This window comes from Calonectris borealis, chromosome 21 (assembly GCF_964195595.1).
Source record: "Calonectris borealis chromosome 21, bCalBor7.hap1.2, whole genome shotgun sequence".
Taxonomy (NCBI): domain Eukaryota; kingdom Metazoa; phylum Chordata; class Aves; order Procellariiformes; family Procellariidae; genus Calonectris; species Calonectris borealis.
Genome location: NC_134332.1, coordinates 147,241 through 152,100, shown reverse-complemented (window position 1 = coordinate 152,100; position 4,860 = coordinate 147,241).

Sequence of the window (4,860 nt, the reverse complement as noted above, 5' to 3'; positions counted from 1 at the left end):
GGGAGAGCAGTCCTGGATGCATGAGGCAAACTGAGCTTGGGGTACTGGACATAGCAGGATTTGAACTCTCCCTCCTTCACTCGCCTGGGAAGGACTCATGTCTTGCAGGACATATCCTAGAGGCTGTCGGAGCAGGGACAGCCTCCCCTGCATCTGCACAGCCCGGTTGCAGGGGGCTGGGGTGAGGGCCAAGTGCAGGGCAGGGACATGGTGCCTAAAAGTGCTGTGGAGATGCTGAACTTCTGAGAAAGCACTCAGCTGCTGTGCTGAGATGGGTCCAGTTACCTTCATCTCAAAGCATGGGCTTTTAAATTATTTCTTACCTACCTATCTCATGCAGCCTCTGGCAGGTATATTACCATGGTTTTAGTCCCTGTGTACAGATAGAATGGAGAGGCCCAGCACCCATGGGGTGCTCCCTCGCTCGCCTTCCACAATCAGCAGCTGTTTCTTTAAGTAGCTTTTTTTCTGAGCATGAATTAATCTGTTGAAGGGAAAAAAAAAAAGTGCATTAAGATATCTGTGTTTGCAATTCAAAAACTTCTGCCACAGCTGAGACCTGGAGCCTCAGTCATGTTTCTTATAACACAGAATCTGGAAGCCAGTGTGTTTTCCTTGGGGGCCTGTTGGTGCAGCCAGGGTAGCAGAGGTGCACAGTTGGCCATGACTCCAGCATTGGCCGTCACACCAGCTTCTGGGAAGATTAGGGTGGCAGAGACTGAGAAATGGGCTGGCTGAAACGAGTCCTCTTCAATACTGGTGAATCTAAGAGGATTCATCACCTCCTGACTTTGTCTATATAGTGTGAGAGGGGATGGTTTGTTTCTGTGCACAAGCTGCATAATGCAATGGAAGCAGGTCTGAAAATAATTTTTTCCAGTGTTGAGAAAACTTCAAAGCACAGCAGTCTCTGCCAAACCTGTTGAAATAATTTTGCTCTAGCTTTTTGCAGGAAGAGAGCTAAGAAGCACAAAAGGGGTTTTCTGCCCCTTATCTATGAAAGGTTGAGAAAATTTGATCCAAATTCTTTGTCTTTCATTAACTTGTTTTAAGCTGCCTGGAAAGATCAATGATTTAGCTGCTGAAGACCATCGCTTCAGCATTGGGGACAAGCCAGCCGGAGTCGATGGGGCTGCTGTGATTAATTTTCTACTGCTGGGAAAAATAATGTCTGAGATGCTCTAACTGGATTTCAGCTTTATCTGCTGGATATTTACTACAGTCTTGCTTTGGCTGGAGAGTGAAAAATGTGCAAGGGGAAACGTACTGGGGGCTTCTTAAGCTTGCAAGGGGCAGAATTTCTCCCAGGATGACCCCTCTGAACCAGCAAGGTCCCACACCAGGTTTACCAGCCTGTCTATGTCCTCTGCTGGATTCAAGTCTGCTGCCAAGATGCCTCTTGCTTGGGGACCCACCAACACTCATCCCCATTGTGCTGCCCTGCCCAGCACGGGGGTGGCTTGGTCCAAGGTGGCACATCTGCAACGGCGCTAGAGGGAATGTGGTGGTGCGAGGGCTCGGGCTCTTCTCCTCCTTGTGCAGACTGGGAAATGAGGCACAGAGATGTTACAGGGAATGCAGTATTAGGCTGTGAATTTTCTGGATAGTGCCCCACAGGCTCCTGTAAATGATGGAGGGAGAGAAACATATCCAGAGGGCAATTTGGGGCATGTAAAGTCCCTGTTCTGAGTGACCGCCTCTGCATTCTGGGCTGGCAGCTGAGCTGAAAGGGCTGGGGAATATGGATATTTTGGCATGCCTCAGCCCAGGGGAAGCTTTGCCCTTCCTCTTGTGGTGGATCAAGAGTTAAAGTTACGCTGGAGCCATCCCCTCAGGGAGGCACATGCATCTTGTGCTGGAGGCAGGGTTAGGAAGTATGAATCAAATTCACTGCTGATTTATGCAGGGTTTAAAATTCAGCCAGCTGAGGGGCTGCCTGCTTGTGTGCCCACTGCTGCGGCTGCTCTGCCGCTTGCTGCCTCCTGCGGACAAGGAGACTGGGAGCAGCTTTTCTCCATCCTCTCAGCAGCTCTTTGGCTTATCTTTTTCCTTGAACTGTGACCTACAAACATGGAGAAGGGAAAAGTGGTCTCTTTAGGAAGGGAATAGGATGAATGATTTCTGCTTAACAGAAGGATGATGCTTTGTTTTTGCCTTAGATCTCACAGAGCTCGGAAAACAAAGCAGAGCCCAAGCATCGCTGAATGAGGAATAGCATCGGGGCAAGGGTGGGAAGCCGTGATGGTGGAGTGAGGGAGGGACACACAGCAAGACTGTTTAATATACCTCTGTTGTGACCAGATCCAGTGGGTTGTTCATTGGTGTGAACCTGAGTTAAAAAAAGCATTGCCACCGCTCTCTGGCTTTCCCTGCATGCTGATGCTTCTTGCGTATGGCTGGTGCGTTGCCACACAGCAGGCTGTGCTCCCTCAGCCGAGGGATCATCCTCTGCCAGAATGGGGGTGGCCCTTAAATTAAAGACTGGGTTTGCTTTGTTTTAATTCTCAAGTTGTTTCCCTCAGGTGTCTCTCAGCTGCTGTTCCTCTCTGCCTAAATGGCTGCTGTCAGCAGAAGGACAAACTAAGGCCCGGAGCCTCGAGGGTGTTTGGGACCCAGGGTTGCCTCTCACCAGGTTTAGTTCTCTGAAAGTGGGGTGCCTGGTCCAAGTGGGTCTCCCTGATGGTTTTTATATTTGCTGGAGAAAGACCAGCACTTCCCAAGGAAGGCTGATCCCACTTCCTGGGGTATCCTTCTGTGGTGTCCTCAGTACTGCTGGCAGGGCATGCGGTGCATCCCACCTTGCCCAGGTCCTTTTGGGTACTGGGGGCGGGTGGGCACCATCCCCATGGCTGAGTGTTGAAGCACAGCCTGCAGCTCAATTCCTCTGCCCTGGAGATGTAGGCATGCCCATGGCTGCGCTTCCACCATCAGGAGCCCCTTGAGAGCATTCCCTGATCCCTGCAGGGCAGAGCAACATTCCCCCTCTGCAATTAGCATAATGATCAGACCTCTAACACCTGACACACATAGCCCTCATTCTTGTGCTTCAAGCCTCCTGGCAGCCCCAATGCACAGGATCCCAAATGGACCATGGCTTATTTCAGGTGCCGTGTTTCAGCTGCTGCAGTTGTTTCTTGTGTGCTAGTTTCAACTGAACTCTCTGCTCTGTCTATGCACCTGCCAAAGAACGGCATGGAGCAGTTCGAAGAGCTCATTCTGGTTCCCATTTGCGCTCCATTTAAACGTTGAGCAGTGCCTTGTGCCGGTGCTTGGTGCCATGGCGTGAAAGGTGGGCCCATGGTGATAGTGGTGCTCTTTGGGCAGCCCTGGACTTAAAATGGGAAACTTTGCTCACCTGAGAGTGGTGAATGGGACATGCAGATAATGAATGAGTGCTTTTCATGCCTGATGAGCCAGGGCTTGATTTGCTCTCCCTTAAACTCATCAAGCCCCTGAGATGTCTAGAAAATGTACCATCTTCCATCCTGCATTGCTGCATCCCAGAAGTGATGGGAAGTGATGATCTGTAAGTGGATGTGGGGCCAAAAGGCTGTTTGGAGTCAGAGGAGGCGCACAGCAGATGCTCTTTCCCTGGCTGGCTGTTACTGGTGCAAAAGCCCCTGGTCCAGCCCCGCAGACACAGATGCCCTGCACTGTGTCCGTGGCTTTCTACCTTCCATCTTGGCTGCAGAACGCTGCAGAATGTGGCTTTCCTGTGGAAAGGGTGGCAACATGTCTTGCAGGGCTGTCCCTTCCTTCCTCCCCAGCTTGACGCAAATATGGCTTTGGGCACATGTCAGCAAAGAGCCATTTGTCAGACGCTGGGGAGGCTGCAGCGCCCTCGCTCAGGGTGCTTTCGCATGGATCAGGAGGAGATGAAGCTCTGGAAAGACCTGGCAGCTGGGCTGTGCTGGCTCTGCACTGATCCAGCCTTTGAGGGGCTCTGCCGGAGGCTGCTCTGCCCTGCCTGAGTGTTGGGCATGCCAGGAAACATGCCCGTCCTCAGCTTCGGAGCTGTGGCCCCCTTTGCTCTGGACTAACGCTGCGGTAGATGAGAGTGTTCACCCAGTGCGAGTCCAGGCTGCAAAGGGAAGGGCAGGTCCACCCTGCCTGCCCCCTCGCCTGTGAGCTGGCACTGGAGGTCCTGGTGCTGGTGGTGAGGCACATCAGGGACTCATCCGGCTGAGAATGAACCCTGCAAAAATGGTTTTCAGCTGAAGTGATGCCTAATTAAAGCAGTCAGACTGTATATCAAAGCAGGCATGTGACGGTCGCTAGCACACCTCCTGCGTGGCAGGGCACGCGAGCAGGATGCTTTTAGCTGAGGCAGTATTGTGGCCTTCATCCCCAGCCCAGATACAGGGTCCCTGTGCTCAGGGCGTCAGTAGACTTTCCACTGTATGGGGTCATGACGAGAGGGAGAAATGGTGGGAAATGGTTTTCTCTGGGGCAGCTGTTCCTCATGAGCCTCTAGCTCTGGTAGCACTTGCCCCGTTTTGCAAGTTATGTGTGGCTTAACAGCCGGTCCCTGTCCTGAAGGGCTAAGAAAAGTCAAGAAGAGGAAGGAGGAGAAAAGGTGATGCCAAGGACGTGCTGGCTGGGGCTGCAGCCCAGGTGTCCTGAGTCAGATCCTTACTCACTGGGCTGTGCCACTTCTGCAGGATTTTTCTGTGCTGTACATGAATAATCTCGTGGAGCAGCACGGTCACAGTGGTGACTCTGGTGTCTGCCCACCTACAGATTTCAAAGACCTTAAAATGTTTAATTCACTTTATCATGGTCAGTGTTTTCCTAGGAACCGTCTCAGAAGAGCAGAGTTTCGTGGTCCCTCCAGGCTATCTCTGTCCCCAACGGCAGCCA